Source organism: Staurois parvus, unplaced genomic scaffold, assembly GCF_062004578.1.
Source record: "Staurois parvus isolate SC_StPar_1 unplaced genomic scaffold, SC_StPar_1.0 ptg000572l, whole genome shotgun sequence".
Taxonomy (NCBI): Eukaryota; Metazoa; Chordata; class Amphibia; order Anura; family Ranidae; genus Staurois; species Staurois parvus.
The window spans coordinates 3230731-3252773 of record NW_028318368.1 but is presented as its reverse complement, the minus strand read 5'-3'; the positions used below and the strand labels follow the sequence as shown (position 1 = coordinate 3252773).

General features: G+C 40.7%; 1 protein-coding gene across 2 annotated transcripts in view; it reads right to left on the bottom strand.

Moving 5' to 3' along the window:
• Positions 1–12694, bottom strand: part of LOC149450532 (N-heparan sulfate sulfotransferase 4-like) — a 429028-nt gene extending 416334 nt beyond the window's left edge. For both annotated transcript variants that reach the window (XR_016315239.1, XM_089691790.1), the window contains exon 1: positions 12074–12694. The gene's annotated coding sequence lies outside the window, so the exon portion shown is untranslated. The remainder of the gene's footprint in view (positions 1–12073) is intronic.
• Positions 12695–22043: the final 9349 nt, after the last annotated feature.

The following is a 22043-nucleotide window of genomic DNA, read 5'->3' as shown; positions in this document are numbered from 1 at the left end:
GTCCTGGTATTAGCACAGTCCAATTGTCCAAGCAAAAAATGTTGCCATGGCTCTCAAGTCTGTAAAGATATTCCTTGTTTGATGTTAAACAAGAGCTTAATCGTAACAAGTCCTGTCAGTCCCTTTTCTATGATATCAAGGGGGTGTAGACAGAGACCAACTGAGCAATCTGGTTTAGGGGATGGGTGCTAGGAGGTCACCAAAATGTATGACCAAGTCCCAACTACAGTTTCATAATAATATTAACAACTTCCAATACATGCAGGTGGTATTCTAGAAACTGGCAGATTACTATTCAGAATTATATTTTGAACCCAGGGATACCAAACACAGCATACCTTTGCCACCCAGTAGGGAAGATACTTCTTTCTCTCCTTTCCTATGTGCTAACATAGTCATGTATGGCCTTGATTTGTTCAGTATGATATTCCCTATTCAAATATATACCTAATATTAATGTGGCCTGTTCCTGTTGAATTCTATGAATTGTAGGTGGAATGGTTACATGAGGAATAGACACTTTATGGCACGCTCTGCATTCCTAGAACCTTAATGGCCTTACAGGTCATGTGTATTGTTTTATGATAGGGCAGAGGAAAGTGTTTTCCAAGGTTTGTGGAAACAGACATCCTGCCAAGACTAATTAGCTGTTTACAGCCTGGCCAGCTCTGTGTTTTGATTAAGAAAATAGGTTCTTTTGAAGTTTGTTAAAAGTTACAGCTACAAATTCCAGTTTTCATGAGGGAGGAGGGGAGGAAGGTCACTGCTCATGAAAAACAAAAATGTCTGTCACGTACTGGTTCCATGTCTCTATTACGCACAATCGTTACACTAAGCACCTCCTTCTATACTGTGTCTCTATCCAACACCCTGAGTGTGATTTCTCCCAGCTGCATTGTTCCTCTTTTAGCAGCAGGAATCATTTCTGGCCACCTTTCCCCAACTACAAGAGATAAATTATGTTGATGGAGGAAGGCCCAGCATACATCCTGTGATTGATAGCCACAGCCCTGCATGTTGCCTTGTACTGTGAGGAGGAGTGTGTGCCCCTTTCTTCCAATCAGGGCTCAGAGCTCTTCAGCACTGAGCTTTGCAGTGTGAGACTTCACCCCGCTCTTTGCGTTTCATAGCTGAGAGATCCTGTGTAAAATGTGTGCTTTGGAAGGCTGCGGAGAAGAAAAGACTGCAGCCACACAGGTACAACTTATATAGGAGGATTTGTTTCAACTCTGTGTATCACCTGATGCCAGTCATGTCGTATATGTTAGGGTCTTCAACTACTTTAAAGTAGAAGTATGATCCCATTAAAAAAATGGGCCGCATCACCAAATTAATAGTGCCTCTGCAGTCACAGGTCCTTCTGCAAAGTTTCACAGATAGCCATTAAGCCTGCTAGTAAAGTCCACCTAATGAAGCTTAGAAATAATACGGCATTGCTCCTGAATTCAGTGCAGAACAGCCACAGTCATATAGACTGTATTTGCTTGTACTACAGTAGGTGAAAAAATGTTGCAGGGGCATGGCTATCAGCATTGTTACTGCTGATTTACAAGCCGGTAGCTTCTCATTCAGCACCTGGCCATACTCAGTCCTGACCATTGCTTTCTAGATTGGTAGCACTGCCTGTTGCTAACACCCTCCCTCTGTGAGCTGCAGTGTCTGGAAGGGGAAACATGAGATACACAAATGAAGGAGAATTTGGCTTACTAAACGAAAATAAGCCAAAAAAATGTTTTTGTTTGCTTTATGAGACTTGCATGGCGCTTAAAAAACAGTTGGTAATTATTTTGATTCCCATATAGATGACTGTATTTGTACTTTAACTTTTGCACATTGCAATTCTAATTTTCTCAGTTTTATGAATACTTTTAAGAGCAGCCTCTAAGGTCCATCAAAAAAGGTGTGATGTGAGAAACTGGGAAGCTAAATCACTTCTCAACATCTCTACAATTAGACCCCAAAGAGTACTGGCTTGTTAAGATTAGATAAAAATTAATGAGATAATTATAGAGCCTTCATTTCAAATCATGCACACAGGTCAGTCCTATTCCAATTTATGAGGTTTAGAAAATTACATATATTTTCAGCATAAAGACTTTACTTTAATAGGAGAGATTATATCACATTTTTTGCTGTAATTCACCAAAGTTCATATTGACAAGAGATCTGATATGCAAGCCTTATTATTCGTATTACTAAACAAAGTTGAAGATACTTAAACTAAACAATAAATGTAGTTTGGCATTTATTTTGAAAACTATTATGTTTATATTGCATGCAACTAGTATATATACAGAATCTGAACTTCAGCCTCTTTTCATCCTACAGTTTTAGGACAGTAGGGACAGTACATCAATATGGTGTCCGGAATTCAATTGTGGTGAAAAGAAACAAGTGGAAGGAGCAGAAAGATAGCCTCATTTGTCTGTTGCTACTCCTTTACTGTCCATTCACATACATTGTGCAGAAAGGTGACCAAACTGTGGTTAACCACATGCCAGCCGGGCACCCCTTTGTGCTGAGGCCAATTTTCAGCTTTCAGCACTGTTACACTTTGAATGACAATTGCACGGTCATGCAACATTGTACCCATACAAAATTTTGTATAATTTTTTTCTCACAAATAGCGATTTCTTTTGGCGGTATTTAATCGTCACTGGGTGTTTTATTTTTTCCCTATAAACAAAAAAAATAGCAAAAAATAAAAAGTTTTTCTTTGTTTCTATTATAAAATTTTGCAAACAGGTAATTTTTCTGCTTCACTTATGTGCGATGATAAGGCTGCACTGATAGGCAGCACTGATGGGCACTGATAGGCAGCACTGATGAGGTGCCAAGGATAAGCAGCACTGATGAGCTGGTACTGATATGCAGCAATGATGGGCACTGCTAGGTACAGGTGGGTGGCACTGATGGGCACTGGTGGGTGGCACTGGTGTCACTTGGCACTGATGATCGGTGCCGATCTGTTCTCTGACAATTGCCGGTAATCGGTAGTACTTTCCTCACGCTGTGACAGCGTGAGGAAAGTGCAGCCGATAACCGTCAACTGTATTTACCAGGTGATCATCTGTGTCATTGGACACAGCTGATCATGTGGTAAAAGGCTGCTGTGATTGGCTTTTTACCACATCACGTGATCAGCTGTGTCTGTAGGACACAGCGATCACGGATATCGCCGGGTGCGTGACACTGGGGGCACGTGGGAGGGCGTGTTCTGGAAGGACATCATATGACACCCTCCCAGAACTGGACAAACGCGCTGTAGCCGTCATTTGGCTTTAGCACTGTTGCCAAGTGGTTAAAGTGGTTTGAAAGATTTTTTTTTCTCTTTAAAATAATAAGCACATCATTCTTACCTGCTCTGTACAAATTGTTTTGCACAGAGCAGCCCTGATCCACCACTTCTCAGGTCCCCTGAAGATGTTCCTGGCCCTTCCCAAGTGCCCCCAGAGCAAGCTACTTGCTCTGTGGGACACACAGAGCATGGCTCGGTCCCACCCCCCCACTCCCTCCTTACTGGCTGTGATTGACAGCAGCAGGAGCCCATGGCTCCTGCTGCTGTGTCTCAGCCAGTGAGGAATGAGAAACCTGAGAGATGCTGCTCTCGTGCACACTCCTGGCAAAACGTCATATGACACCCTCCCAGAACTGGACAACCGCGCTGTAGCCGTCATTTGTCTATAGCGCTGTTACCAAGTGGTTAAAGTGGTTCGAAATATTTTTTTGTCTCTTTAAAATAACCTGAAACCTGAGAGTCGCTGGCAAAACCTTCAGCCTTTAGAACCATTTTAACTAAAGAAGAGAAGTTCTATCTGGCACGGCTGTATAAAGGTTTGGCTGTTTGTCTGGAGTTAAGCTTTAAGACTATTTTAGTGGATATGCAGGATTAACTCCTGAACGAGAGTGACCTGCATGCCCAGAGATACATATAGGTTTGTGGTTGATATATTATTCTGGTGCCAGCCAAACACCATTAAAACTATCTTACAGTTTTCAGTCCCAAGCCCACAAACATAATAAAACCCTCAGTGTGGAACACATTGCATTACATTAGCCCTCTGCATTTGTGTTCACTTTTGGCCATGCATACAATAATGTTATGCTCTACCTCCAGTAATGTCACAAAGTTCCTTAGTTGCTAGGTTACTCCCCTAAGCCGGTTAATGTGAGGCTTTACAAACCTCAGAAAGAAGGACAGTCAACATTCTGGAATGCGTCTTCTGGATTATGAGTAGTGATGAATCAAACGCACCTGGGTTTTGCTTCAGGGCAGATGAATGTGACTAAAGTATAGATGCCAAATCTGCACCCCATGAAAGTCAATTGGAGCCAAATGTTAAAAAAACAGTATGGCCATTATCCAGGCTAATATGCTATGGATTGAAAAATAAATGCATGGTTGGGAGGGGGATGGGGACTGCCCTGGGCAGGGGCGAACTGACCATTTGGAAACTCGGGCACTGCCCGAGGGCCCGGGGTCAGTAGGGGGCCCCATGAGATGCCCCTGGTACCTTTTTCATAGGATTTTTTGAGTTTGGGCAAGGACACAGGGGCCCCATGATCCCCTATTGCCCGGGGGCCCCATGAGTTGTCAGTCCGCCCCTGGCCCTGGGTGATATGTAGCAAAGTAAAATAAATTCTTAAAAATTTAGTTTAAGTGGAAGGCAGCACTGGACTGCTGCCACTGGAAGAGAATTGCCTCCAATGGGTTATATCCCAATTGTAGGTGTTGGGTAATAGACTCCATTGGGGTCTAGGGCTGCTACCTTTCTGACAATGACAATGGAGGTGTTACCACAGGCAACACTTGGGTCATTGGAGAGGAGTGCCCTAAAATTCAGTTTGGCAGGGAGCAGTGATTTTAATAAAACATAAAGTGAAACATTAAAAATGAAAAATGACATCAAATAATATCCCTATGGGATATTCTGACATATCTGTGCAATGTATACAACCTACTACAGAAATACTGATGTTTATAAAGGAAAAATTGCTTTTAAATTGCCGGCAAAATGACAGCTCCCAGCTGCTTTGTTCTGTTTGTAAGCAAAGAGCAATTTCTTTCATCTATATGAGGCCCTTACTCTAGATGGACACATTGAAAAACAGCATGGGTATCCCCTTGAATTCATATCAGGCCCTTCAGGTCTGGAATGAATTTTAAAGGGGACCCCAAACACAAAAAAAATTGCAGTCCCCCAACAGATCCACACCCTATCCAAATATCCGAAATCCAAAGTGTGAATACACAATCTTAAGCTTATCCTCAGCATGAGTACATAACCAGGTAACTATGGAGTTTTATATCAATAAAACACTCTGAAAGCAGCCTTACTAACTCCATCAAACCAATCATGAAAGAGGAAATCAGGCATATCAAATGCAAATGTAACTGTACTGAGTTATAAGCCAGTAAGTAGGCACCTTAGTTGCACAAAGGGCCACAATTGCCTAACTGCAAACATTTTTTCAAATGCTTTAACATGCATACAACAAGTATAAAGTTTATAGATTTAAAACAGATTTTTATTATCTAGAGTATGGCAAAATCTTTTTGCCCTCAGCCATAGATAATGCAATTTTCTTTCCTGCAACTACAGTCAGTGTTCATGGGTGAGTCCCTCCTGTGGAGCTATTGTGTTCTTCTGGCAGGGGACTGGTGAGGAGCTGTCCCTGCTGGGAGAACAGTGTGATTATTGCTAGGGGCTATAGCCGCTGGCAATAAATCGCATAAAAAAATCCAACAGGCTGCTTGTACCCAGGTCAATTGATGAATCGACTTGGGTACAACCAGCCTGTCCCTGCTGAACCGTCTAAGATTCAAACCATCTATGGCCAGCTTCACGCTCTCTAAATGATGGCAGGAGGGAGGGAGGGGAAAAAGGAAAGGGAGTGAGTCACTCTTCTGACTTATTGGTGCAGATTTACTAAATAAGTAGCAACTGTTCACTTTGAAAAGTGTTAGCTCGATGAATAAATTGGAGCTCTGTACACTTTGAATGCCCAATTGTGCTTTTGGAAAAATGTAAAAAGTTGATTTTTGCTTGTGCATGATTAGACTTTAATAATTAACACATCTTTACCAATTTAACTTTGCAAAGTGAACAGTCTCCACTCCTTTAGTACACCAACTTCACTGAGTTGTGTGCATATGCTTCAGCTTGAGCTACTGAGATTTGTAAACAACAGGCTGTTTTTAGTAAAATAGCCAAGAGTAATCTGTTAAACATACAAAATGAGCCACTGCTGGCCTAATATGTGTGTGTCCATATGCTTTTGTATTTTATATTTACTTGACAAAAACATTTTCAGGTTTTCAGTTCTTTTGACATTAAAAAAAAGCCGATATATACAAAGACATAAGTAAAATGAAAAACATGAGAAGCTGTTTTGAAGGCCATATTATTTAAAACCAATGAACATAGCAGTTGGATGATACATATTCTCATTGGAGATTACTTTGATGCCTCAGGTACTTTAATGTATGTCCTGTGTTACCTTTGAAAAGGTAGTGCAAAGTTAAATTTCCCATGGTTATATAAGGGCGGTAAAGCTAAAAATATCTCAGATAAGGTGATGTGCAAAGTTATTCTGATTCTTTTAGATCTATGTATTTTTGCAGTCAACATAATGCATTTAGCAGTATAGTCACTGTGTAATATCTAGTCTTATACCCATGAAATAAAATAGTGGTAATTAAGAAACAAATACTTTATGTGATGCTAAATAGGAAAACCTAATTTTTTTGTGGAAGCAACACAATATTATAGTTATGAGAAGTAGAATTACTTCTGGCATAGTTCATTACAGTTTCTACACTAGTTAGGTAATTCCCTGTTTGCACATATTTGAACTTAGACATGTTATACATGCTTTTTATATAATGGCAAAAAAGTAACACCTTTATGTGAAAAAGTTGAATAAAAATGTTGATTCAGTTATTTAAGGAAATGTATTTTTTGCTAGGTAAAATATTTTGATTAATACAGCATTACGATTCAGCAATGTGGCTCAAAATACATAGACTGGCATTCATGATGTCACAGGTACTTATCTAAATACTGTTCAGGAAGAAAAAAATGAAGCTGAATCTGTTTATAATTCAAGGACAGATGCCTCAAGAAATGTCACTGCTGCATGCAGGTATGAGTCCTCCAGTTGGACAACTTTGCACAGCGGGATCATAATGGCACTTTTGAGCAGTCATATACAATTCATTAAATGAAGGTGTGTGCAGACATTTTACACTGCAGGGGAACTTTTATTACAGTATTGGCAACAGATTTTTTATAACGCCAAAGTCCCATACAACGTTTTCTGTGGCAATAAACTTATCATATGTAATGTACAGGTGAGGTAGCACTAAATCTTGTTGTAAGCGGGTCTATGGTGGCATGACTTATGGAGGATCCTCAAAATGTTGGTCCCCTCAGGCATGTGGAGATTGGGGAGGTGGGAAAGGATTGCTGTGCATGAATAGAAAGTCTTAAAGACTCCTTCTGTTTGAAGAATGATGATCACTTCATAAGTGTATGACATAAAATATAGCCAACATGTTTTTGGGGATTGTAGCTTCCCCTTCTAATTCCCCATCGAACCCTAAAGAAGAGTAAATCACAATCCTCTGCAATGTCATGCACTATTAAAATGAACATAATTTGTTAACTGGTTGTAGTTTTTGCCAACTGGAGACTAAGCGATTATCACTTCTGCCTGGCAGCACTAGGGTCGTTGGTTTGAATCCCAATGATGGCACTACCAGCCTGAAGTGTGCATGTTCTCCCTGTGTCAGTGTAGGTTCCCTCTGGGTACTCTGGTTTCCTCCTACATTCCAAAGACATGCTTGTGGGTTACTTGACCTTAGTATGGGTATGTATGAATGTGAGTTTGGGACCTTAGATTGTAATCTCCTTGAGGGCAGGGACTGATGTGAATGTAATATATATATATCAGGGGCATACTGACAATTCATGGGGCCCCCGGGCAATAGGGGATCATGGGGACCCTGTGTCCTTGCCCAAACTCAAAAAAGCCTATGAAAAAGGTACCAGGGGCATCTCATGGGGCCCCCTACTGACCCCGCCCGAGTTTCCAAATGGTCAGTCCACCCCTGATAGATATATATATATATATATATATATATATATATATAAGGACAGCGTAAATAGATGGCGCTTGCACCTGTAATAATGCATGACACCCCTCACCCATCTCCACAATCATTAATAAACATATGCTAGTTTCTTTATGGTTCCTTTAATAGATGAAAACAAGAGTTCTAACACATGGCTCACTTGTATATCATTGTGAGGCTCTTTTAAAAATAGGGTGAACATTTGTGGGCAGTGGTGGGTTTCATGTGCATGAAGCAAGGCACATGTATGAAAAGTTGCAACATGTTTCAGACACGACAACCCATTAAGGACGATAGTAAAACAGGACAGAAAAGCTGTCATCTATGAACTGTCATACAATATTGATACACATCATAGCTCCTACAATCCTCCACTGTAGGAATGAAGGACCTAAACCTTTTGCAGTTGATTGTTTTCATGGATATAAAATATGACTTACAGTATTATATTGTAAATACAAGCATTTTTAATCATAATCTTAAATATAAATCTGATATTTTATTGCCTTATGCAGAAGTAATATATGTTTGATCAGCATGTAGTGTAATCCGATAGCAACAGAATGAGCAAGTCTGAAGTAAACAATAACCAAGATATGACAAGGTGGCTGCTGTTGACCTCCATATCTCAGGCTTGTTCATTGATGTAAAAGACTGAGTAAATAATATAAATTTTTATACATTTATGTTTGAAATATCAGTCAGGAGATTTTTCTATAGACAAACCTAAGTTCACACTGTTAACTTCTAATATTTAGTTTTTAAAGCAGGGTTACATTATTTCTTAAGATACACAAGTTTCAGCATGGCTCAAACCAAAGTGCCTCTATAGGGTGATCATTACATCTAAATATATTTTACCTTTAGAGCTGAACTGAAGCCATCTTGTAAGTGTCAAGTAATAGAGCTGTGCCTGTGCTTATTTTCTGTAATGTAATTCAGGTAATCCTTACCTATTATTAGCTTCAGTTTTTGCTCCTGCCAAGTTGTCTACAGGCACTGATCCAGGGAAAAGACTGTTTAAAACCCACCTAGTTACAACCACTGTATATAACATTGCTGTTGATGGGAGATGGGTGTGTGCTAGTGAATACACAGGAGCTTCTAGATACAGTGAGCATAAGCACTCACCTGCCGGCCTCCATAGGCTGCCAATAGGGGAAACTGTAAATGAGTTCAAATACAAAACCTAGACATTCACATATAATAAATACATTTAAAAGCATAATTTGGACCAGAAAGAAAAATATACTATTATTGGTTTGAATTAATATCAGCTTAGTGGTTAGCACTTTTGCATGGCAGCACTAGGGTTGTTGGATTGAATCCCAACCAGGACACTAAGAGCATGGAGTTTGCATGTTCTCCCTGTGCGTGTATGTTTCCCCCACATTACAAATAAATATTTCAAGGTAAATTCTAGTATGTGTATGAATGTGAGTTAGGGATCTTGGATTGTTAAGCTCCTTGAGAGCACGGACAGGTGTGAATATGCAATATATACGTATGTAAAGTGGTACATAAATTGTCATTGCTATAAAAAAAAGTGTATTTATTAAATTATATCAGGTTCCTATTTGGCTAACATTAATTTCAATACACCACAACTGACATGTAAACTGGGGGGCAATGCCATGGATTCTTTTCAATGGATCTCCTCTAATCTTCTGTATAAACAGGCTGAACTGCAGAGAGGCAGTAAACTGCTATAAATATCAGTTTCAAGAAGTGAATCTGAATTCTTTTTTAAACATAGACAACTTTAGTCGCACTATCCGATTTAATCAAGTTCTGCTTTTTTTTGTGCACTAATGGAACCTCACAAATTGCATGTTAAAGTACACAAAACCACTATATAACAGAGTATATAACCTGTGCACTTTCTGTGTCATCTATGGAATGTCAGGCTATAATATTTGTAGACAGACATAATCTTGAGTAACATCAGATATATTAAATTGTGTATTGGAATGGGCACATTTACAGGCAAACTGAGATATACAGGTAGAGAGCTTTCCAACATGCTGGGGATTTAAAAATGTAAATAGATTTATTTGTTTCCCCATATGCTGAAGAAGCTGTCTCTCTGTATGATTTGTCTTGCATTTCTGGAAAATTTGATCAATAATACACAAAGTGTTTTCCTGAACAAGGTCAACCTTACCTTAACCACTTCAGCTCCTGAGGGGCTTAAAAGCTTCTCCACCACTATTAAGGCAGATAAATTAAATTTTCCCTTATGCAATTACTGATGAACTGTCTACTGGCAAGTTACAACGTCTGATTAGAATTGTATGACTAGAGCTGTGTATAAATCACTTTAAACTTTAAATTAAAATACTTTACAGCCCAGCAACAGGGAGTATTGTGAGTCACTGGTGAAGGAAGTTATAATAAGGATAGTAAGTAAAAACAATTACATCTGATTTATACAGAGTTTTCTCAGGCCTGAGAACTAAAGAAGTCTTTGATTTAATTACACACGAACGTAAGTGCATTATTTTAAGAAGTTTGCACACACTACATTGTCACTCTATGACACCAGTCTATTTAATTACAAAGACTGACAATGACGTAACGAAGCATGCCCATTGTAATAATGTGCTGAGTAGCTTTTTTTAAACTTCTAGACTTGTGTAGATCATAATAAAACTTGCATAGACCGTGTTGCTGCATTTGCAGTCAGGTCAAGATATGATTTTCCAGCCATTGGTGAAACAGGTTTTTTTCTACATATTATTTGGAAATATGTGAGTGATATCTGCTTTTCTGTGAGGGAATGTAAACACAAGCATTTTATGGTTACTGCATGGAGCACTGATAAACTGAGATGCTACAGAAAAAAATAGGGGGTAAGTAGGCAGTCAGTTTTAAAATGTAAGTTAATACATATTTAGAAGCATCGCTTCTAGGTACAGAAAAATTACTTATCTTAAAAGCCCTTGGTCTCAGACCGTCTAGATAATAGATTACATAATGTAAGTGGTTCCTGAATAATAAATTATATTATAATTAATACATGAAAGACAAAATATGCTGCTCACTTAGACAATGTCAAATGAAAACGTAGTACTGGTTTGATGGCATGGTTTATTCTAAAACTGGAGGTTAATGCACTTTCCGTAAGACTTTCTACGTCTCGACATGCAATAAGCACACGCTATCCCTAGAAAAGTATCATTTTTCTTCTTCTTTAAGCAATTATCCCTTGTACACACCAGGCATCCAGTTTGGTGTCATGACCAGTGCTGAGCAATAGCGTGATTTACTTTTGATAAACTCTCATGAAGTTGAACTAGCTGGCACAGATGTGACAACAGTGTTACACTAGCTGTCCAACTGATTTATTGGTTTGGCTGAGAACAAAGAAAATACACTTCTGTTTCAAACAACATATGACGAGGCTTGGTAACAAATAACAGCAGCAAGCCGTACACACATATAAAGCTTGATCTTCAATTTGGAGACTGATTAGCAAGAGGCACTATAAATTATAAATCGCAGCTCTAACTGCTATTATCACACTAGCATCTCTAATGAGAAACAAAAAAAAAAAGGATAAATGCACAAATAAAGTAAGCAATGCATGAATGTGCCGGAGAATGATTCTTGTAATTGCCAGAAATGGTTTGTAATTATTCTTCATTAAGTTCCATGAAAGTATCAGCATCAGAAAAAAAAGGCTAGCAAGCACACTGGGAATGAAAGTGCTTCTTTTTTTCATAAGCTATGTTTAAATAACCCTCCTTATTCAATGCTGCAACAGCATATTCTGAAGAAGCAAAGAATTTTCCAGGATGAATCGCTTGCCAACACACGTCAGCTTGTTTTAAAACAAGTCTGTGATCTATCACATAACAATGCACTGTATGATAAACAAAAAACATCAACAGCATGAAATGACAGTTGTGACACTTTGGAAGTAGGATGCCTTACCTTCCAGAGCAAGGTTGCACTTTTCAGTTGAGTTCAGGGCAGCCTCCAACGAATAAGCCCCTATTGTCTGTGTATCCGGTAGAGTTGGGGGCTACCTGTCTGTCCTCAGCATCAGCTTATTCAATGACAAAGCCAGCAAGATACTGAACTCCTTACAGCAAAGCTCTTTCTGTTTTATACCAGCATGGATAGACACACGTAACAGTCATTGTCGTTTTCTAAGCATGCAGCCAGCTGGAATGATTCACACCTCTGTGCAACACACCGGTAAAATGCACCTTCCTCCTTGGACATGAGGATTCCACCAGGGAGGATTCAGGGAACAGCACACACATACAATCACACATACACACACCAAAAAAAAAAAAAATGATGTGAAAACTATTTCATCTCACGAACACCAGCTGCTGATTGCGTCTCCCTGGCTGCGTCTTGTTGGGCTACAGTCAGTTCTTTCCTTGCTGCTTACTCTCCTCTCTCCCTCTTATCACTAGAACTATAACTGCATCTTTGCAGCACTATGATTGGCAGAAGCAGCCAATTCCTTCAGCTGATCACCCTCAGGACTCTCAAGGACTAGAAGCTGTTGTGATGTCATCCAGATAGTGGGATGTAACACATGGATCCTTTCCAATGGAGATCAGCTGCATTCCTTTCACACCAGAGTGGTTTGTTAGAAACTCCTGAAGGATTTGCAAAAAAAATAAAAAATCTGTCACTATACAGTTGGGACCCTTCTTTACACACCAGCATGTGTCATAGGCAAGCAAGAAGTGTAATACCGCACAGCTCCTGACACCTTCAATCAGCGGTGTCATAAAATTTCAGAGAAAGAAAAACCTGACAGGCTCGTGCTTCTTTTTTTTTTTTCCCCTCAAGCAATCAATTCAAGCAAGTAAGACAATGCAAGATTTCTAAAGTAGGAAGGTTTAATAATTAGGTCACAGATTTTAAATTAATGCAAAATGATTTGATTGTAATCAAATGGGTATAACAAACTCGGATGACAGGTTGAAAGCAGCTGTCAGATGTTTAATTATACTTTGCAGTCATGTACTTTGATGTGTTTTCAAACCAGATTAACGCTGAGGTTTATTTTTTTTTTTGGGGGGGGGGGAGGTGATACAGCACCGAACACATTAGTTATTATTATTGTTATTCAGGATTTATATAGCATCAACAGTTTGCGCAGAGCTTTACAATATAAAGGGAGACAGTACAGCTACAATACAATAACATACAAGAGAGTTAAGAGGACCTTGCTCATAGGAGCTTACAATCTAATAGATATGTGTAAGGCTTCATGTACACAAGCCTACCCTGACCACCAGCCGCGGGAAAATGCAAATCGTGACAAAAACACGGTACCGCTGTTGCCACGTTTTGTTTTTTTTTTCCATAAAGTTTATTAATAAACTCAGAGCATACAATAGGTACAATGTTTTTGCAGCATTTTGTGTTTTCCTGCAGTCAGTGGTCAAAACGTTCCTATCCTGAATGCGATTCTTCCACGTTCCGGAGAGGGAGGTCTAACCTCACCTAAACGTGGCACCTCATAAACTCTACTAAAAGCCTATGTGTACATGGACACACAGGCTTTTATGGAGTTGAGTTTAGGAGCTTTGGCCAAAAAATGCCAAAAGCTCCTAAACTCGAGTTTAGCAGCTGCTTGTGTACATGAAGCCTAATGGTGTTTATCCTATGTACCGTATTTTCCAGCGTATAAGGCGACTGGGTGTATAAGACGACCCCCTAATTTTCCAGTTAAAACATAGGTTTTGGGCTATACTCGCCGTATAAGACTACCCCCCTTCCAAGGCAACACCATTTAAAAACATCAGATTTTTTTATTGAAATGGTTATGACTTACCGGTACTTAAAATCCTTTAAAATCCTCATGTTCATCGTCTGACATCATAAGTTCATGAATGACATCTTGTGATACATTTGTAAGACAGTCATCATATGGATCAAATTACAAATCAGATGGTTACTGCTGGATGTGCGGTAATACGGTAGCTTCGGCTACATACAGTATACAGTATATATACAGCCCGCTGGATGTGCAGTAATGTACATACAGTATACCGCGCTGAGCTAAGCTGGCTCAAAACAAGTGTCCCTATGACAGATTAATCTGTCAGCCCGCTGGATGTGCGGTATATACAGTATACTAAGCCAAGCTGTTTCAAAACGTAACGGTACGTCCCTACTGTAATCAGACCGCTGGATGCGTGTATGTACGGTATCTGCGGCTACATACATTATACACTGGGCCAATCACGTGAGCGATGTATTCTACTAATGAATACAAAGCCTGCTCGGATTGGCTGAGGTTGTGACATCATCAGCCCACCTCTCTGACTCAGCCAATCCGAGCAGGCTTTGTATTCATTAGTAGAATACATCACTCGCCGTGATTGGCCCAGTGTATACTGTATGTAGCCACAGCTACCGTACATACACGCATCCAGCGGGCTGATTACAGTAGGGACGTACCGGTACATTTTGAAACCGCTTGGCTCAGCGCAGTATACTGTATATAGCATACATCCAGCGGGCTGTCATAGGGACATTTGTTTTGAGCCAGCTTGGCTCAGCGCGGTATACTGTATGTACAGTATTACTACACATGCAGCCAGCTTCACCCAAACAAACTCAAAGTTCATATCTTATACCCTGCGTATAAGACGACCCCCAATTTTTGGGGTATATTTTTAAGTATAAAAAGTAGTCTTATACGCCAGAAAATACTGTAAGTCTTTCTTTCATGCTGCCACCTTCATAGTTGCCAGATATCACTGGCTATCATATGGTGCTGTATGGGTTAACAGTAGCCACTGCTAGTGTGAAGAGCTGGCCACTCAACTGCTCCATTCTGTCCTCTCTGCCATTCACACACTAGGTACTACTACTCTCGCACAATGCATTGCGTTCTGTGAAGGAGTGGTGGAGATCCTGTCATTCTTCCACTCCTCCATCATTTATCTGCTCCTCCACAACATTCAGCCACCCCCTCATTCCCTCTCCACTATTCAAACACCTCATACTACTGTTCTTCCACAATTCATCACATTATGTGAATGGACAGTGAAGATCCTGTCATTCATCCTCTCCTCCATTCATCCGCCTCTCCTCAACACTCATCTGCCCTCGTATGCCCTCTCTGACATTTAGAGACTCTATACTAGTATTCTCGTACAATGCATCGTGTTCTGTGAATAGATGGAGGGGATCATGTTATTCTTCCACTCCTCCTCCATTCACCTTCTCCTCCAGACACTCAACTGGGGCACGCAGACAGGGCCTCTGCCTTCTCTGACCATTCAGATAGCTCATAGTACTATTTTCCCACGATGCATCGCATTACATGAATGGAAAGTGGACAACCTGTCATTCATCCTCTCCTCCTCCATTCATCCACCGCTCCTCAACACCCAGCTGCCCTAGCTTGCACTCTCCAACGTTTAGAGACTCTGTACTACTTTTCTCACATAATGCATCGTGTTCTGTGAATGGATGGAGGAGATCAGGTTATTCATCCACTCCTCCTACATTCACCTACTCCTCCCAGACACTCTATTAGGGCAGAGAGGACTTCTGTCCTCTATGCCAATCTCATACTACTGTAATCCCACAATGCATTTTAGGAATAGGTGGTGGAGATCCTGTGATTCATTCTCTCATCTTCCTTTCTCAAAATGCAATGTATTCTGAGAGAATAGTAGTACAAGGTTTCTGAATAGCAGAGAGGGTAGAAGGGGGCAGGTGAGCAGCACAACAGCTGCTGTTAACTTATACAGTACTAGAAGAAAACTGTTGAGGGCAATAACTGGTGCTGTATGAGTTAACAGCAGTCACTGCTAGCGTGAAGAGTTGCATCCCTCACCTGCCCCCTTCTGCCCTCTCTGCCATTCACACACTACATACTATTACTCTCCCACAATGCATTGCTTTCTGTGAACAGACAATGGAGATCTTGTTATTTTTCTACTTTACCTTCATTTATCTGTTCCTCCTCGACTTTCTGACACCCCGAATTACCTCTCCTCAATTCAGACACCTCATACTACTATTCTCCCATGATGCATTGCATTATATGAATGGGCAGCAGAGATTGCGTCATTCATCCTCCCCTCCTCCATTCATCCACTTGTTCTCAACACTTGCTCTCTGCTGCCCTTTCCAACATTTAGAGACTATGTGCTACTATTCTTCCATAATGCATTGCATTCTGTGAATGGATGGAGGTGATCATGTCATTCATCCACTTCTACTCCATTCACCCGCTCCTCCTGGACACTCGAATGGGGCAGACAGGCAACTGTCCTCTCCGCCATTCACAGACCTCATACTACTATTCTCCCTCAATGCATTTTGGGAATAGGTGGCAGAGATGCTGTCATTCATTCTCTCCTCTTAGATTCACAACATTCAATGTCTTCTGAGAGATTAACAGTACAAAGTTTCTGAATGACAGAGAGGGTGGAAGAGGGCAGGTGGGCAGCACAACTCCTCACAATAGCAGCGGCTGCTGTTAACCCATTCAGCACCAGAAGAAAGCTGCTCAGGGCAATAGCTGACACCTATAAAGGCAGCATGAAGGGAGCATTTTTACAAGAAGCAGCAGCATGCGCGGATGCAAACTGTTCAAATAACTAGTTTAATGTGGTATCCCCCACCCCATCAAAAAAAAAAAAAACTTTAGCTTTATGGAAGATTACACTATAGTATTAAAAGGAGAATATTAATAGACGCTCCTCTACATCTTCCCGGTCACTTTTACAGGGCTCAGAAGGGGGCCCCTCTCCCAGCACCATCCACTGCCATTCCTAGGGTCTCCTGTCCTCCCAGGGAGTCTTGCATCTCAGGAAGCTGTCGGGTTGGCAGAACACAGAGGAGAACAACCCACCCCACTTCTCTGTGATGAATGATCACAGAAGCCACAAGGATTTTGTCACTTCTGGTTTTAGTTCTTTGTTTACTATAAATAAAATAATTCTTAAAATAAAAATATAAAGATCCCCCATTCACTATACTCACATGCAAATGCAAACACACACAGGTCTTGCACGCATGTAAATGGTGATTGCACTACACATGTTCATGCCAGAGTTCATGTTTAACTCTAAACAGGTAATCTATAAAGGCTTTTAAAGCATTGCCCATGGAGATTTTTAGGTACGGTAGTTTGTCACCATTTCAAGGGTGTGCAAAATTTTAAATCTTGACATGTTTGGTATCTATTTACTTCCTGCAACATTTACCTTTATATTTTAGCAAACATTTGGTACAAGTCTTCTCTACCACCCCACTCTGTGAGCGGACAGCCATACAAAACGGTAGACTGAGGAGCTAACCTCTCTGTCACCCTGAACTCTCCCACTGTCAGCAAGTGCTATGTAATGTAGCACAACTAATTCACTCCTTGCGCTGCTCATCCCTCCTTCAGTCTGAGTTCTGTACAGGAGCTGCAACATGTGGATACCAATTCAAATTCAATCAAAATTTTAAGCTAATAAAAATATGCAATTAAAGTGCATGTTGATCCTTTAGAAAAAAAAAGGAAAAACATAAAGAAATAGTAGTACTGTAAGTAGAGCTTTAGTAAAGGAAATTAAAGTGGAGTTCCAGCTTAACCCTAACTACTCTTAACATTGCTCCCTCCCCCTCCTAACACCTATGCTTACTAACCTGTGAAAGAAAGAGGTATATAATTACTTATTTTCAGCCGGCTCCAGTCCGGTCAACTGATCCCGCTTCCCTGTGTCAGCCAGTAAAACTTCAAGGGAGCGGACAACAAATGAGCCATTAAAGTGGTTCTAAAGCCTTACAATTTTTCATCTTAATGCATTCTATGCATTAAAGTTAAAAACTTCTGTGCTGCAGGATCCCCAGCCCCTGATCCAATGATGTGCATGAGAGCAGCAATTTCACCGCTCTCTCTCTCCTTCCTGGGCAGTTTGATAACAGTGGGAGCCATTGGATCCTACTGTTGTCAATCAAATGCTGTGCCGAGCCAGCAGGGGACAGGGCCTGTTCTGTGACAATGGATGCAGACAGGGTGGCTCAGGAGCGAGTCCACAAGGGTGCCCCCATGGAAAGGCACCTACCAAAGAGGAGGAGCCTGGAGCACCAGCAGCGGACCCCAGAATCAGAGGATCTAAGGTAAGTATACCCTATTTGTTATTTTAGTTAAAAAAAAAACACGAAGGTTCAGTGTCACTTTAAATCCTATGAGTGATGTCACCTTTCCAGGCTTTACTAGTCATTTTCTTGTGTCAGTCCTTGTGTCAGTGCTGTCTCTGGCTGACACAAGGTAAATCCTGTGACCAGACCAGAAAATAGATAGGTATATACGCAGGGTACATCATGTGACCAGACCAGGCAATAGGTACGTATATACATCTTTTCTTACACAGGTTAGAAAGCATAGATGTTAGGAGGAGGAAGAGGACAGTTTTAAGAGTAGATAGGGTTAAACTGGAATTCCACTTTAATGGTCACAGCATACACTTTCATTTTATAACAGCAGCATTGTAATCATAATACAAACAACAGTTATTTTTGACAATCCAATACAAATTTACGTGAAAAAATTCCTTTTATGCTATGAGTGCTGCCTGTCTGCTGGCCATCTCTCTCTCCACAACTTCTTGGATTCCCAGCATGTTTTGCAGCTTCTCCTCTGCTGTTCACTTTCAATTTTTAAGGACTACATATCCCATGGTACCTTACTGCCTGCAAGCAGTGATTCTTGTACTGACCCCGCCTCTTGAAACTCCTCCTCTCAGCACATCTAGTTCAGAAGGCAGGCTCTGTGAAATGTGTGACACAGCAGTGCCTACTTACATAGTTAATACAGATCACAGAATTCAAGGAAGTAAATGTGTGGGGATCATCACAAAGTAAGTTTACAAACTACAAGATCCTTCAGATTAATAGGAGTAGGATAGAAGCAATTGTAATACATTTTAATGGCAAAACGTTTTTTTAATATGGTTACATATCCACTATATTGATCTGCCTCCCCAGGCTCAGAGCAGTGGAGGCGGTGACTGCTAGCGATTTCTGCTTCCAAGCTTCCCACTTATTTACAACCCAAATTCCAAAAAAGCTGTGACGCCTTGTAAAATCTACATAAAAACAGAATGCAATGATTTGCAAATCTCTTAAACCCATATTTTATTCACAATAGAAAATAGAAAACATATCAAATGTTAAAACTGAGAATATGTACCATTTTAAGAAAAAAATTTAATTTTGAAAAAGGTAAAAAGGTAATTTTGAAACTGATGGCAACAATGCATTTAAAAAAAAAGAGATGGACACAGCAACAAAAATCTGGCAAAGTAGAATGTAAATAAAAGGAAGTAATATACAGTATGTGATGTGACAGACAAAGCAGGTTAACATACACATAAAGAACACATTTAAAGCTGAACTCCAGACAGATATAAACAATACAAAATAAAAAAGCTCTGTAATTATGAATACATCATTTAGTATATTTTTTGTAATGCAAACAGTAAAAATACCTGCAATTGACTTATGCAGGCCATAGATGGTACAAAATTATTCTGATTTTTCATTCGATAAACAAAATAGCGGTCGGTCTTATATCTGACGTAACCACCAACGATTACTAAACTCGGCCGATTAAGCCGTGAAAATCATAACCTCTAACAGGAAATTTTGTCATTTTGTGACCTTTGTTACCCTCCCACACTCTCCGGAGCCTGCCTGAAGGAGACATCATCATCGTGCCGTACGTACGAATTATCGTGATTTATTACACAAAAATGCCACGAAAAATATCCAAACGAAAAATGGCCATTATGGTGCACATGCTGACATGTTTACATTCTAGAACTTTTGACAGTTTGTCCCGGAAACGAAATTTAGAACGTGAAAAACTTCTTTTCTTTCCAGGTCACTGCACATGCGCATAAAATGTTCATAAAAACGATCTTACGGTTTGGAGAAAATCGGTCGTTTTCCGAAAATTTCCCAACATAAACGATAATCCAAGCGAGAAAAAAACACGAAAAACGGCCAACGAACTAACCCATACACGGTACAAAAATCGGACGATTTTTCTTTTTCGGTCAGTTTTCTACCCATCTATGGCCTGCATTAATATCAGCTTCTGGCAGTCTACTGTACGGTCTATACAGCAGAGATCAAAGAGGCATGGGGAGAGCATCACAACAGAGCAATCAGGTGTGCTGTAGTGCAAGGAGCATGTGGATAGGAGGAGATAAGAGAATGACAAAGACATGGGGGCATCATTGTGCTGCTTATCATTTACAGCCAAAGGGTGGTGATGGGAAGGGGATCTGTAAGGGAAAGTGAAACTGCAGCAGAGTAAGATCAGGTCTCCTCATCTGCTAGTCAATGTTGTACTTTGTGGCAGAGCAGTGTAGATTTTAGGAATGGATGCACAGAAAAAGAAAGCTTTATCCAGGTTAAACTGATCTCATATATGTATTTGAATTGTGTATTTAGGTTTTTTTTTATATGGAGTTCACTGATGTATAAATGTAGAAAGTGCTGTGTCTTTTATATTGAACAGTTCAGCTTTAACATATGCAGCCTCTAGGAAAGAAGGCACATTATGCTGGTGGTGGAGCAGTGGATTTGATTGAAACCTTAATAGCAGGGGTGCTCAACCCATGGCCTGAAGGCCACATGTGGCCCGTGGAACCCCATGATTTGGCCCGTGACCTCATGCTCTCAGAAGGTATGTCGCCAAGCCCAGATTGCAGATTGCCGACCATACCAGAGCATCAGAGTGCAAGGAGCTGGCGCTGGCAGTGGAGGAAGCAAGAGCTGCATAAGCTGATGCCTCCACTGTAGTCCTGGCTCCTGTCCCAGACGTACTGATACTAAGTACACTACGCCTGGGACCAGGGGCGGACTGACCATTTGGAAACTCAGGGACTGCCCGAGGGCCCGGGGTCAGTAGGGGGTCCCATGAGATGCCCCTGGTACCTTTTTCATAGGCTTTTTTGAGTTTGGGCAAGGACACAGGGTCTCCATGATCCCCTATTGCCTGGGGGCCCCATGAGTTGTCAGTCCGCCCCTGCCTGGGACCTTTCTAACAGTCTAGTGATGCCAGCAGAAGCTGGAAGAAGAAAAGGTAAGTTTATTGAACATCACAGTTTTTCAATGGGCATATTAGTACTTATATTAAAAAAAAAGGTTATTAGGCTGATTTCACACTGATCCATGGGGCAGCACAGTGCACCTGTGGATTTCCTGTAGGTTAGCTGCATTGAGCCCTAGACTTCTATTATATCCTGTGAGTTAGTGCACTTTCTGGAAGCACACCAAATCTCCTAAACACAGGAGTATGGGTGAGCTTTTAGAAAGTGCACCACACCTGCAAGAGTTAATAGAAGTCTATGGTAAAGCGTAGCTTACCCACAGGAAAGTCGCAAGTGCACTGCATTGCCCCCACAGTGCAGGTAGACTGAAGTGCATCAGTATGAAAGCAGTGTTATAGGGGACTCAGGTCAGTAAGGGCTTGTTTACATTTGCTGTTTTGGGTGCACTAAAACCCCGTAGTTGAGATTTTTTTTTACCACCACCAACCCCATCAAGCAGTGGTGTAGCATCAGCGGTCGCAATGGTGACCCTGCCCTAGGCTCCAGGGGGCCCGTGCTGCCTACCTGTCACATTCTGTTTTACACTTGGACAGGAGGGTTGATGGCATATACGTAAACCACTCCTTTCCATTTTCCTATTGCAACCACTGAAAGCCAGCTTTTCCTCATTACCCTCCTGCCAGCATTCAGTGGCTGCAGGAGGAAAATGTTCAATATGCTATTCAAAATAAAAAATTCTAAATTCTGAACCATTTTAGCCCGCGACCGGTTACCAAATCACTTCACTGGTTCTCGCTCTTCAGAAGGTTGAAAACCCCTGCTTTAAAGCATAGCTAAAGCCAGAAACAAAAATGTAATAT